The sequence below is a fragment of the Notolepis coatsorum genome (genome assembly GCF_963971535.1).
Source record: "Notolepis coatsorum genome assembly, chromosome: 1".
Taxonomy (NCBI): domain Eukaryota; kingdom Metazoa; phylum Chordata; class Actinopteri; order Aulopiformes; family Paralepididae; genus Notolepis; species Notolepis coatsorum.
The window spans coordinates 36,534,457-36,550,103 of NC_140165.1; the positions used below are offsets into that span (position 1 = coordinate 36,534,457).

Genomic DNA, 15,647 nt, shown 5'->3' on the forward strand with positions numbered 1-15,647 from the left:
CCACTTTCCACATTCAAAACAACCATTATCACTCTCGTGTCTCCTTTTTTGTTTTTGTTTTGGAGGATTAATTTGATAAGAATATAAAACAGGCATATATAAGCATTATGCCTCAGCCTTTACCTTTTCAGTCACTGCCAAAATCAAAGACCATTGACAGTCTGGAATGATTGTGCATATTGTATTGTGTGTGATGAATAATGAATGAAATGAATAATAATAATAATAATGAATACAAATATTATTACTACTACTACTACTACTACTACTACTACTACTACTACTACTACTACTACTACTACTACTACTACTACTACTACTACTACTACTACTACTACTACTACTAGTTTCATGTTTTGTTTTATTTGTCACATATAAGGTATGTACATTACAGTGAAATTATTGGTTCTCTGAGCCTCCTGAGATTGTGCTTCATACAGTAAAAAAGAATAAAGCCCAAACACTATACAAAATATACAATATGCAAAACTAAATTACAAAATGCAAAAAAAGAGGTAGAGATGTAGTGCATCTTCTAGTAATAAATATATATTTACTACTACTACTAATTCAAATTGGCAGAATTTCCCAAGTAGATTTACCAGTACCTATGTTTCTGAACCGTTGCAACCCTATACAACTAATATTACCCTACTCACTGTTTGCATTCAGGGCTGCAGCAGCACAAATCTTATTCCTATCTTTCTCCCACTTTGGGGGGGGGGGGGGGGGGGGGTGGTCTTCTACCTGTACTGTAGCTCTGGCTTGTCGTTTGCATTCACCATACTATGAGGCTATGCTAAATGACAGGTAATCTCTCAGTGGAGTGGGGAAACGAGTTGCAGAGGTTGGGGGAGGAGGGTGTGTTATTGTGTTATTGTCCGGGGGTTGGAGGCATTTCTTAAAGTGGAGAAGAGGGTCCGGGGGGTTTGGTTGCTGCTGTACGTGGGGCGGCGTGGCTCAGGGGTAGAGCGGGGCGTCCAATGATCGAAGGGTTGGTGGTTCGAATCCCGCTCGCCTCAAGCCCATGTACATCCCATTGCCGTTGTGTCCTTGGGCAAGACACTTAACCTACTTGCCTCGTATGAATGTGTATGCATGTGAATGAATGTTGGTGGTGGTCGGAGGGGCCGTAGGCGATGATTATTCGCCACGCTTCCGTGAGTCTGCCTCAGGGCAGCTCTGGCTGCAATTGTAGCTTACCACCACCGGTATGACTGTGTATGAACGAATAATGGACTCTGTGAAGCGCTCTGAGTCAGAGAAGAGCGCTATATAAATCCAATCCATTATTATTATTATTATTATTATTATTATTATTATTATTATTATTATTATTATTATTATTATTATTATTATTATTATTATTATTATTATTATTATTATTAATACCTCGTGGAATAGTGGGCAGATTTGGCCAGATTTTGGTGTGAATGAATGAATGAAAACTTTATTTAACAGATTGCAGAATGGGTACAATACAGTACGGCTCAATACACAAGGTATTAAGTAAGTTAAGGGGATGCAGACCAGATAAAGATGTTTGTCTTGTTTACATCAGGGTCCCCCATTTTCAATTCATAGTGACATTTATGACATACACAACATACATGGCATTTATGGCATAGGGACATAGATGACATACAGGTATTTAGTACTGTTACATTTGTGCCATATACGATATGCAAATATACAGTACTGTTACCCATATATCCTGACAGAGTATGTGTGTGTGTGTTGCTTATTTTGAGTAAGATTCAAGATTGTTTATTGTCATATGCACAGTTAAAACGACAGTTTGCCATACAATGAAAATATTACTTTGCTAGTCCACCCTTCACAAAAAAAATCACACGACAGTACTTAATACAAGCGAGTGCTAGAAAATAAGATAAAATAGATAAAAATATATATACAATACAACAAGGCACAGTGAGTTACATTGCACATTCCGATCATGTGAATGGAGGTGACAGTGGGTCATAGCAGCAGTTAAAAGTAATAATAATAATAATAATAATAATAATAATAATAACTTTATTTGTATAGCACTTTTCATACAGAGGTTGCAGTTCAAAGTGCTTCACAACAGTAAAAAATACAGGCATAAGCGGGCATAAAAAAGATAGACAGGTAGCAAGGTATGGCAAATCACAGTGTTTCACATTAGGATCTAGCATTCCAATAGGCTCTCCGCTTACAGTTTTCAGTAACACAAATAATAAAAATAGTTTAAAATGATTCAGTTTAAAAATTGTCTAAAAATTATAAATTAGAACGGACATAAAAAATACAGGCATGAGCGAGCATAGCAAGGTATGGTAAATCACAGTGTTTCACATTAGGATCTAGTATCCTAATAGGCTCTCTATTCAGTAATACAAATAATCACAGTGTTTCACATTTGGATCTAGCAAATAATAAAAATTGTTTAAAATGATTCAGTTTAAAAATAGTCATCAGTAAGAAGTAAAAGGTGTGATAACCGACACATGAATTTGATAGGCAGTGTATAAGAGTAGGCAGGGTAAGAATAGTGCAGGTAAGTACAAGTTGTGTCAGGATATCCCTGATGTTTCCTCTTGCCACTAGGTGGTAGCAGATATCTATCAGTGAAATGCCTGAACAAAGAGATAGGTTTTAAGCATCTCCACATACCTTGTTGTGGAATCTCCAATCAGTATGCAGTCTGTTTTCTGTGTGAGGTTAGCATTTTTCTTTCCAACAGTTTTGGGGCCGTTTGTTTTTGGGCTAGGCCTAGTCTGCCGGTTCTTACCACAGTCCTGTGGCCTTGGTGAAGCCTCGCTAGCCTTCTCAATAGCCGGCATGTTAACGCTGGTCCCGTACCTTCGGCGTTGGCTACCGCAACGTTCTCCTCTGCGCATGGTAGTCTCTTCGCTGTTAGCCGTTAGCTCGGTCTGGGTCGTGTTTGCTAGCCGTGTCGCTCGTGGCTCTGTTTTCCTCGCCGTCTCGTCATTAGCGTGTGCTCCGATGTGCCGGCTGTTAGCTTCGCTAGCATTAGCGTGAGCTCCGGCATGCAAGCTGTTTGCTTCGCTAGTGTTAGCGTGAGCTCCGGTATTCCTGCTATTAGCGTCGTTAGCGTGAGCTCCGTTCCGCTCGCTGTTTGCTTTGCTAGCATCGTTAGCCACGCTTCTATGTCTCTTTGCTTTTGGTGTTGATATGCATGTTTCCGAGAGTAGGTTGAAACTATTTCCTGGCGGTACCGGGGGCGAGGTAATAGTCGTGTTCCTGGTTCATTTATTTCTCCTTTTATCCTTGACGGTGGTCCACTGCTTTGGTCTAGCTCCTTGCTTGTGCCAGGGACCGTCTTTTGGGTGGTGCTGTACTGTAGCTAGCCTAGGCCAGGTCTCAATCATGGTATCGTTGGCTATATTTGTAGTAGCTTCAAAAATAGAGTCAATGAGTCGCTCATCCTGTTGGATTTGGTGCAGGATAGTAACTCGAGCCTCCAGCTCTATAATCCTCTTACTCATCCTCATGCAGCTAGTACATTCTGTGGGAGAGCCGAGTCCCGGCATCTTCCCTTATTAATTGTCTTTTTAGGTTAAGCTAAACTGAAGCTAAGCTAGGTACTTAGCTGGTGATGGTGGTTGTTTTCTTTCAGCCGGGGTCTTTATGAAGTATTCTCGCATTTCATAAATAAAAAGTGTCTTTAGTGATTCATAGTTCATAGTTCATAGTAGAAGGTGTGTGTGGAGGGGGGGGGGGGCTAGGCATTCAAGAGTCTGATGGCCTGTGGGTAGAAACTGTTTGTCAGTCTCGTAGTTCTGGCTTCCAGACTCCTATATCGATACTGATACTGATGGCAGGAGGTTGAAGAGTCTGTGTTGGGGGTGTGTGCTGTCCTTAATGATGTTGTGTGCTCTCCTGGTGGCCCTGGTAGAGTAAATGTCCTGTAGTGAGGGGAAGGCTGCTCCAGAGATGTACTGAGCAGTTTTAATTACTCGCTGGAGTGCCTTCCTCTCCTTAGCAGTGCAGTTTCCATACCAGACTGTGATTGAGCTGGTAAGGACACTCTCAACCGTACTTCTATAGAAGTTGCTGAGAATCTTGGGTGGCATGCCTGGCTGTTATCACATTGTGTTCTACAGTGAGATATATCAAATGCCCTTGTGTTGCATCATGTAAAAAGAGTAGGACCTCGACTCAAAATTAGGTGAATGACCTCAGTTCACTGCCAGAGTAGAACTTGTGGCCTGTAGTAGATAACCACTGTGAGGATATCAGCTAGCAAGCTCTGCTGGCATGCTGTGGTAAGGGTTTAAAAAAAGAGCATGCTATTTTAAATACTTGCTAGTTCATCAGATATTGTATTTTTTTTACTTCCTTGGGCTCAGTGTGGTGAGGAGAGGTTCTGCCAGTAGCATCCTGTACAGTCCTATGCTGATGAGTTGGAATATAAATACTATTATTCATGTCCATCTTTCAGACACGGAATGAAAATGTGAATTTTGATTGCAATCCAGTAGTTTGATATGTACAGTAACTGACTCTGTCTTTGTCAATTTCTGTAGACGCCGGTGACAGCTGAACCCTAGACAGACATCCTCGATCCTCCACCCCCCCCCCCCCCCTCTTGTCAGCATGCCCTCTAAGGAGCTCAAAGTACTGGCCGAACTGGGGCTGAAAACCCGGTCCCTGTTCAAAAAACTCGAGCACAAGAGGAAATCCAGCATGGCTGATAAACGAACACTGGACCAACGAATAAGAGCCTCTGTGCCTGATATCTACCCCCCGCGACCGCTCGACGGTGGCACCAAACAGAGCGCGCCCGTGGACAGCATGGGCATTGCCTCCTCCGAGTCCCAGGACAGTGTATATGAGGAGGACACTTGCAGTTCTCTCTGGGACTTGCAGCCACAGGAGCAGGTAACAAACTACCCAAGAGGAGCTTGCATGTATGCATCCATAATGTGTATGCCTATGACCATACAGACCATGAGTTTCAGCTAGGTTTCCTATTACAGTACGTTGTGAAATGTCACAGTCCAGGTGCTGTCAAAGGGGAATTGTATCGCCTGTCACCATGTTTAAAGGGTGAAAGGTCTAATTCACTGATACAGTGAGTAGACCATCTCATTTCACAGGACAACTACAGGGTATTGGGGGATTTCGTGGGGATTTCGTTTGTTTGTTTAGTTTATTTACACATATAAAAACAATTACATATAATGCAATACAATCCACAAAGGGATGTGAAGGAGAATTGCCTAAAAACCCGCTAGGGGCTTGCATGTGGCATTCACCAAGAAGCAAAATTACGCTGATATTACATCAACATAAAACACAACCCCCCCCCCCAACACACACAAGGAACATTCATTCACAATACACACAGGCAGGTCATATAGACACAGAAGCAGGCACCCATGCCATACAATTTCAGGTATAGAGAAAACAAATAATGAAAATACAATAAAGCGAAAATACAATAACAAAATACAACAAGCTGAGATTTCAGTGCTCTTTTGAACTTCAGAAGAGAAAATTCCAAAATATGTGGAGGCAAAGAGTTCCACAACTTTGACCCTCGGTAGAGTAAACACGGATTGGGAAGTGCGTGAAAGGTGTGGTCTAAGCCAGGGGTTCCCAAAGTGGGGGTCTCGAGCCCGGGGGGGGGGGGGGGGGGGGGGGGGGCTAGTTGCAGCAGCACAATAGTTAGATAACCTAGGTGGGGAACAACCAGGAGATCACTGCAACTCACACAAGTTGGAGAACTATCTCTCTCTCTCTCTCTCTTGCTCTCACACACACACACAAAGTGAGCCGAATGTGATTGGTGGAGGCGGGACCCATACAAAAAACTGTTGTTGCTAATCATTGACACATGCTAGCCTGTAATAATCCCACCCTGAAAAATCTACTTTGCATTTGATATATTGCAAATATATGCCATCACACACACTGGCATTTAAAGGGTTAGAATGGTATTTTTTTCAATCTGACATTACAAAAAAAACGAAAATCCATCAAAATCAGTGTTGTTGCTAATCATACATATGCTAGCCTGTTTTTTAACAATAATTTGTGATGCCATCACAAACACTGGCATTTAAAGGGTACAAATAAAAAAAATCCTGCACCAGAATGCAGGAAATGAAGTCTTTGTAACAAAGAAAATCCTGGTGGGGGACCCCCAGACCCCCTGCTTAAAAAGTGGCCTGACTGGGGCTATATTTTGCACTATATTTCCTGGCCTGAATGATTTCCCCAGTCCGGCCCTGGTTAAAAGCCTCCAATGCTTATTAGTGTGTGTGTGCGTTTGAATGTTTGCATGTTTCAACCATACATTTCCATTTATAAAAAAATATATATATATTATAATAAAATAGTGGGGGTCGCGGCTCTCTGACACCATTATTTGGGGGTCGCGGCCTGAAAAATGTGGGGAACCCCTGGTCTAAGCAAACAGGAGCTACGTGTGGGGTAATTAATTATGAATTTGGTGATTGTGGGCAAACATGTCATGAAAGAAAGGGGGAAGGGCTCTATTTAAAGAACTATACACAAATAAACCAGTCTGAAGATGATTCACTTGATAAACACTGAGGATACCTAACTTATGAAATAGAGGCTGAGAAGAATGACTTCGTTGTACACACCTGATTCTTTTTAGAGCTCGTTTCTGGATGTGTGGGGCTTTCCCTCAAGCTTTGTATGGTGCATAAAAGCATTGCTATCCTTTTGTACTTGTACTTGTAATATGATCAAACATCCTGAAGGAACATACTGTCGGGAATGAAAATCAATGTACCTTGCAAAATCAATAGTGCTTGCTGTTGCTGCCACAAACACTGGTTGTGTGCATTTGCACTTCCACAACACGGCACGTTTGTTTTTACAATGCACCACTTTTTTGCCCAGGGCCGCCTCAGGGGGTGTGCGAGCAGTGCGGTCGCACAGGGCCTCGCGGGAAGGGGGGCCTCGCAAAAAAATATATATATATATATATTTCTTCTTTTTTTTATTTTATTTTATTTTTTATTTTTTTTATAAAAATTAAAATAAATAGAATGCCATGGATTTGAAATTTTATTTATTTATTTTTAATAGAAACGTTCAAAAAAGAATACTACTGTAACAGTTTTTTCTGTCTTCATAGCATCTCGGTGACAGCCACGGTGGCTACCATGGCCTCGACACTCTATCAGTTACAGACGATGTACAGGTAAGGGAGGGGAACTCGTGAAATATAACGTGGCTGACCTCTGATACCTGGTTACCAAGGTTTAAAAGGGAAAATGTACATTTGCTCCAGACAGAACATGCATAGTGATTTTGGGTGCTAATGCATGCATGCTAGGTACTACATACTCCTGCCATTGCTCTTGACCAAGGCATTAACTGGAGTTGGTGCCAGATTGTGGCTGCCCACTGCTCCTAAATAATTAGGAAGGGTTAACATTCCATGAAAAAACCCTCAGCTCTGAACTCGGCAGAATCTGCACCTGGCTCGCTGATAACAAACTATCATTACACCTGGGTAAAACAGAGTCCATTCTCTTCGGATCAAATAACAAACTCAGCAAGACCGACAGCTTCTCAGTTACAGTGGGTGACAATATTGTCACAAGGAAAGATGAAATTACATACCTAGGTTCCATCCTAGAGGCAAATCTTTCCTGTGACAAAATGGCATCCAATGTAATAAAAAAAAAGTCAACCAACGAACTAGATTCTTGTACCGGATCTCCTCTCTGGTAAACAAGAATACCCTGAAGACTCTGGCAGGAGCACTCATTCAAGGGTACTATAACTATGCTTGCACCTCATGGTACCAAAGCACCTCAAAGGCGCTAAAAACAAGATTACAAACATCACAAAACAAACTGGTCAGACTTCTACTTGACCTTACCCCTAGAACCCACCTCACCCCTGCCCACTTTGACAACCTAGGATGGCTTAGAGTAGACGACAGAGTACAGCATCTTGCAATGGGCCTGGTCTACAAGATACACTGTCCAATTATCTAGCAGTCACAGTCAATGTGTCAACTAAATGTCCCCATTGGAAAGGGTGTAGGCGAAGACAGACTATAATAGTAGTCGATAGATTATTTACCTATACAAAAAGGGAAATAAAACGGTATTCATTAGCAACTAGAGATATATATGAAAGGGTAATTGTGAATATAAACGGCGCATACAATGCAACGTACCGTTGGCCAGTCAGTTCGCCCACAGGGCTTTTCACCTTACAGGCCTATGGCCAAGAGTGTCATTTAAATAGCGCGACGCGCCGGCGCAGAGGCAGCTTACCTGTCCAGAGTCACAACGCGCGTTCCAAAGTGTGTCCACTAGGCGGCACCAGACAATAACTAACGCTTGCAACAAATGTCACCTATGATAATTGTAACTGAGGGGTACAATTCCCTGACTGTATTAAATAAGTATGGTATCATTAAACCACTACTGTCTTATGTACATTACTACTGGCCATACAGTACACAGGTATATGAGATGAACACCTCCACAATGACACGGTTCCACACAAATCTTGGTTAGAATAATATTTATTAGCAGCAATAATAGTATATTACATTACTTTACTTAGAGTCGCGCTTGTAAGGCGAAGAATGTGCGTGAATAAGTCAAGAGCGTAAGTCCATTAGAATATTATGCAGGAGATAATGAATACCACCTGTATCTTAGGAATTATATCTATGGTACACTAGTAGGGCAGCGGGAGATACTAGTAGGGTCCCTCCGGTTGTAGGCCAGCAGGGGGGAGGATTTGTCGGTAACGAAAGTCTGGGTCAACGAAGAATAAGGAGACTCCAGGTACAGGAGACGGTGCAATAATCTCTTGATCCGCAGACGAATAACAGCTATTCTCCGGTATGCAGCTCCGCATGGAAGAAAGCTAGCCAGCCTCAGGCGTCCTAGAGGCGGGCTCGACGTTGCTCCTCACAGGGTAAATCCCACACAATTGTGGGTGTAGACGATTCTCCGCTCCATCAGCTACAGGACCAAAGCAAATATAATCCAGCCGAAAAGGGCTATGTAGTCGTCGGGTAGGTTATCCAGTGTACATATCCACACGGTCCTCGTCTAGGGCTCCTCGGATGACGGCACCAGGTTAAGCCGCCCAGCCTGGATAAGCACACTAGCTGGTACGAGGAAGCGTTGGTAATGCTGGTCACTGTAGAACGGTAGCCGCACGATACACTATACATAAATAGACTATTACTGAAATAATAGAATAGGTCGAACTCGACGGTACAGCGTTAAACTCTGATACTTCAGCTATCAATTCGCACGCGGTCTCAAGGCTCTATTTTGGGGCCAAACGGGCCCTACTTCACAGCACGTTGTATCGTGGTGTGAGGCTTCACTTATTGGGTAACTCTACTTCTGTATTCACCTGCGCCGTATTTATACGTTAGGTGAACAAACTAGTACCAGCCTTATTCCTGTCTCGTATTCTTGCGCAGAGCCGGTCATGTCCAGGCATGTCTTTGGCGGTGACTTTGAACTAGACCTTGGGGGTATGGCAGTGGCGCCTAAGGGACCGCTGTCCAATAAGAGAACGAAATATTATGGTCTGTACTAGGTAAAGGGATATTCTGTGTATATGTACAAAGAATATACAAAGGATATCAGACGATATACAAATATGATACAATATATATCAAGTAATAAATATATATATTCGGTTTAATCTGATCCTTCGTAACAATAATAATAATAATAATAATAATGAACATATTGGGAAAACGTCGGATAATTCTCCATACATTATACGACTAAGGTACCCATGTACATGTCAAAATACTTCCCAAAGGTCAGTGAATACCACGACCACAACACCAGAGGAAGCTCAACAAATCATGTTAAACCCAGATTCGGCTCAAACAAGGGACTAAACACGTTTCGCAATTATGCCACATCAATGTGGAACGCCCTACCCAAAGCTGTAAAGGAATGTGAATCGTATACCCACATTCAAAACCGCTCTTAAAGAGCACCTACGGGAGGCTGTAATTCGAAACTGGCCACCGTAAAAATGTCCAAACCCCCCCACCCACACCCCCTCCTAATGTACAGTCTCCTCCCCACCGTATGTATAATTATATTCTCTCCCCACCGTATGTATATTTCTCTCCCACCCACCCACCCCCTCCTAATGTACAGTCCCCTCCCCATCATATGTATATACTCTGTCAGGATCTTATCTTATTGTTATGTTGTCTTCTTGACTTGTTTAAAGAAGACCTGTACGGCCCATGGGGACATTAACGTGTGTTGTCGGGCCCTATAAATAAATTTGATTTGATTTGATCTATGGGTAACAGTACTGTATATTTGAATATCGTATATGTCACAAATGTAACCGTACTAAATACCTCTATGTATGTCCCTATGCCATAAATGTCATGTATGTTGTGTATGTCATAAATGTCACTAGGAATTGAAAATGGGGGACCCTGATGTAAACAAGACAAACGTCTTTCTCTGGTCTGCATCCCCTTAACAATTGTGTGTATTGAGCCGTACTGTATTGTACCCATTCTGCATTTAATTTAAATTTTTATTTTTTTATCTTTTTCCCCCTCCTCTTTTTCCGATTTTTCTCCCATCCCACTGTTAGTCGTTATGCCAATTCCCAACTCCCTTCCTGGTTGTTGCGCACCCCACCTACTGTTGGTCCGAGAGGCCGGAAACTATCACATGCTATCCTCCGACACATGCGCAGCCAGCCGGCAGCCAGCCTGGCAGCTCAGATTCTCACTGGGAGAGTGTAACGTGTGGAAGGTCACACTACCTCCCTCCAGATCCTTCCTTCGCTGAGCAGGTGCCCCGACCAAACTGTAGGAGTATTTTTTCTGTTTACAACGCCCAGGACCCACCCATCAGCTTTCCCACCCTCTAATACTGCCAATTGTATTAGTACGGACGACCAGCCAAACTGAAAACAATGTGGAGAGCTGGATTCGAACACGCGAACCCAGCATCTCCAGCATTGGTGGTGAGTGCCTTGCCCACTGCACCACCTAGCCGCCCCAATTCTGCAATCTGTTAAATAAAGTTTTCATTCATTCATTCATTCATTCATTCAACATGCAGAGACAAATTCCTTGTTCACTATATGTAAAAAAAAATATGTATTTGGTACAGGAATAAATTTAATTCTAATCCACATATTTTCCACATATTTTCGATGTCTTTATCTTGTAACACAGTTGTCATGATGCTATTTAATTCAAAATGGTCTATTTTAACACTTTGAGCGCCAGCCGTGTTTTCCTTTTTACCCCCTTGAATGCCACCATCCACGGCCAATGTTAACGTTAATATCGCCTAATCTATGTTTTAAATTATGGCTATGTGTCTAATCTGCCCGTCGCTTATCAAAGAATCATTTTCCAGTCAACATTGTCAAGGCAGATTGTATTTTTATCGCTTCATTTCCGTTTGATAGCATTTTGAAAATCAGCCGTTTTCGGGGGAAAAAACAACCCATGCCTATGATAATCACCTTTTACTGGAATATTCCAGAACGTTGTCATTTGTCGGCCTATTTATGAATTGTTTTCAAATAAACGCTAGATGATCGATAGTATATGTGTGCGCACGCACGCTAGTGCCGTGCGCTGATAATCGCTGCTCTTATTTCCTCAGGCTTTTACAGTCAAAACAGCCATATCACATATCACATAAACGCTTATATATAAACGAGTCTGATTATCCTAACACTGATAACATAGATTCCTTACCTGATGGTATCCAAATGGTTTATTCCAATTTCCGATCGCCATTCGAAAAAATCGATAATTGTATTGATCCATCGTGTGTACAGTATAACCCATATTCGCCGTGGCTCAGAGGCTCCAGAATGAACTCTGGTAGACCCCGGCTGCATCAGTGAGAAGTAAAATGTGGAGTCAGAAATCCGTTCTCCCATTCACTTTCATTGAGTCCATTCCAAAAGGGTGAATTACCATCTGGGAGACGATAGGGGGCGCTTTTTTCACATCTGAGCGCCGGCGGTCCCTGGATCTCCAACGGTAGGCTCGCGTGATGCAATATGATTTCAGATCGCTAATAATTTTTTTTTTTTTTAAACCCAGAGAATACTTGTGACGTGGCATTCAACGGTCGGGGCGTAAACCCGAGAAAAGCCGTGAGTGACATACAAAGTGTTAACGATATGTACAGTATATATCGGATATAACAGATCGCCTCTCAATGCTAAAGTGAAATCCTAAAGTGAAAGAAAGAGGTGAAATACCTTTCGTCATTACATATTCCTTGGCCTAGCATTTTTCATATCCCAGGGTAAAGTTTTTTTTTAATAACCACTTGGGATGCTTTATCCTCAAGCAGCTGCTAGACATTTCAGAGACACAAGTAGGCTACTCAAAACATTCGCCATGGATTTGAAATTTTATTTGTTTATTTTTAATAGAAACGTTAAAAAAAATAATACTACTGTAACAGTTTTTTCTGTCTTCATAATAATAATAATGGCCATGGCCTCGACACTCTATCAGTTACAGACGATGTACAGGTAAGGGAGGGGAACTTCCAACGTGACAAAAAGTAGGCTATGAGGCTATTGTTATTATGCTATTATTATGAAGGTCCTAGCAGGGGCTATGTGGTGCTCTGAGCCTCACAGGGGCTATGTGGTGCTCTGAGCCTCACAGGGGCTATGTGGTGCTCTGAGCCTCACAGGGGCTATGTCTGAACCCTGGAGAAGACGTAAGCACATTTCCCATAATGTTGGCGTGTTCCTTTAAGACACACCCCAAGCCTCCTTTTAGCTTTAAAACGTAGGGGGCAGGAAGGAGTCAGAAGCCATCTTGGGTCTACTTTGCTGAAAAAGAATGTTAGCTACTTAAAAATCCAACATGGCTGCCATTTCTTTGCCAAGATTGCTACCACTGACGATACCGAAATGCCATTTCTCTAGCCTCTGACAGCAGGTATGATGACAGGGTTTTACATTCAACCATCTCTGCTCTCTCTGTGTCAATCGAATAATGTAACTGATACAAGTGTTGAATGTGGTCTTCATCATAGATTCACAAGTGGAATATTTGCTCAAGATTCAGTAGGGTAACAACATCCTCTTAGATTGTAGGTAGGCTTAAATGTAATAATAATAACTTAATTTTATATAGCGCCTTTCAGAAGACCCAAGGTCGCTTTACATAGGGGGGGGGGGGATAACAAAAGTAGCAAACATAGTGGACAGACACAACATACAAAGTGAGACAATGTATGCAATCAATTACAGGTAGGCAATTTTTCCTAAATTTACCAAAGCTATAGTAAAATTTTACTAATATGAATAGGAAATGTTGCTTTCATTTGTCTACAGAATCATTCCTTTTTACAGCCAGATGGATGAGAGGCCTGACTGTAATTATATGTGGACATACAGTAAATAAATTATTCAAGTGTGTCTGTGAATGTGTGTGTGTTTGTGTCTGTGAATGTGTGTGTGTTTGTGTCTGTGAATGTGTGTGTGTTTGTGTCTGTGAATGTGTATCTAGGTTGACGGTGAGACGTTGAATGTACCAGAAGGTGCTGGAGAAGCCCAGCAGTCCTACCTCCTGACTATCAACCTCAAAGAGGGACGCAATCTGGTCATCAGAGACCGCTGTGGTAAAAGTGAAACCAGTCCCTACTCTGTCTTTCTCCAATTTAGTCGTTATGCCAATTCCCTTCCTGGTCGTTGTGCGCATTACCCTACTGTCGGTCTGGGGAGGGTGTAGAACTACCACATGCCTCCTCCAATACATGTGGAGTCGCTAGCCGCTTCTTTTCACCTGACAGCGAGAAGTTACACTGGGAGAACGTAACGCATGCAGAGGTTCACACTATTTCCCCCAGATCCCGACACATACCCTCACCGGCTTCCCACCCGCGAACACTGCCAATTGTGTTCGTAGGGACGACTGACAAAGCCGGAGGTACCGCTGATTCTAACCGAGTCTCTGCGGTGGTAGGCGAGTGCTTAGACCTCTACACCAGGGGTTCCCAAACTTTTCAGGCTGCGACCCAAAAAAACGGTGTCAGAGAGCCGCGACCCCCACTATTATAGGAGGTGAAAAAAGTTAAAAAATAATAATAATAATAATATTCATTATTTTTTTTTATTTTTTTTTTAATAAATGGAAATGTATGGTTGAAACATGCAAACGTTCAAACGCACACACACTAATAAGCATTGGAGGCTTTTAACCAGGGCCGGACTGGGGAAATCATTCAGGCCAGAAAATATAGTGCAAAATATAGCCCCAGTCAAGCCACTTTTTAAGCAGGGGGTCTGGGGGTCCCCCACCAGGAATTTTCTTGTTACAAAGACTTCATTTCCTGCATTCTGGTGCAGGAATTTTTTTATTTGTACCCTTTAAATGCCAGTGTTTGTGATGGCATCACAAATTATTGTTAAAAAACAGGCTAGCATATGTATGATTAGCAACAGCACAGATTTTTATGGATTTTCAGTTTTTTTGTAATTGATAAATACAATATTTTATTCAACTTCAGCCCTGATCATAACACCACATATTCATTTGATAATTCTAACCCTTTAAATGCCAGTGTGTGTGATGGCATATATTTGCAATATATCAAATGCAAAGTAGATTTTTCTGGGGGGGATTATTACAGGCTAGCATGTGTCAATGATTAGCAGTTTTTTGTAAGGGTCCCGCCTCCACCAATCACATGCGGCTCCCTTTGTGTGTGTGTGAGAGCAAGAGAGAGAGATAGAGAGATAGTTCTCCAACTTGTGTGAGTTGCAGTGATCTCCTGGTTGTTCCCCACTTAGGTTATCTAACTATTGCGCTGGTACAACTAGAAACACTGGCCTGGCCTGCTTCTAAGTTCAGTGGCTTTTGGACTTTTTTTTATTTAAATTTGTATCATCTGGCGAGAGAAGGTCATGTACTTGGTCTTTTTTGCATTTAGGACCAGTCTTAGCCTTAGCAAGGAGTGTTGCAGTGTATTAAAAGCATCCTGTAGAAGCTCTATGGCCTGAGTTAAAGAGGAAGCCACTGTGTAAACAACTGTATCATCGGCGTATAAATGAAAACGTGCTGGGTTTATCCCATTTCCTAGTTCATTTATAAAGATGGAGAATAAGACAGGGGCCAAAATAGAACCTTGTGGAACACCTTTGTTTACAGTAAGCAGCTGAGGTATAATCTTCTACTGAAACACACTGAGTTCTTTCAGATAGATAGTTTTTAAACCAGCTCACAGCCATTTTACCAAGACCTATGCAGCCAAGCCTCTGCAGTAGCAATGCATGATCCACAGAATCAAAAGGTTTAGACAGATCAACAAACAATGCTGCACAGTGTTTTTTTTTGTCCAGTGCTTCAATTATGTCATTTGAGACTAGCATAGTCGCTGAAACTATGGCCTGATCTGAAGCCTGACTGAGACTTGTTAAGAATATTATGGTCAGTTAGAAACTTTTTCAGTTGTTCGTTTACAAGAGATTCAAAGACTTTGGCCATTACAGACAGTCTGGAAATAGGGCGATAATTATTTAGGTCAGAGGGGTCTCCGCCCTTTAACAAGGGGAGAACCATGGCCGACTTCCATGAGCTAGGTAATTCACCAGCACAAAGACTGAGATTCAAAATAGAGGTTATGGGTTCTGCA

At 42.1% G+C, this 15,647-nt stretch overlaps 1 protein-coding gene across 3 annotated transcripts in view; it reads right to left on the bottom strand.

Moving 5' to 3' along the window:
* Positions 1-15,647, bottom strand: part of LOC311234340 (uncharacterized protein) — a 107,089-nt gene that overhangs the window by 49,005 nt on the left and 42,437 nt on the right. The gene's annotated exons all lie outside the window — the stretch shown is intronic.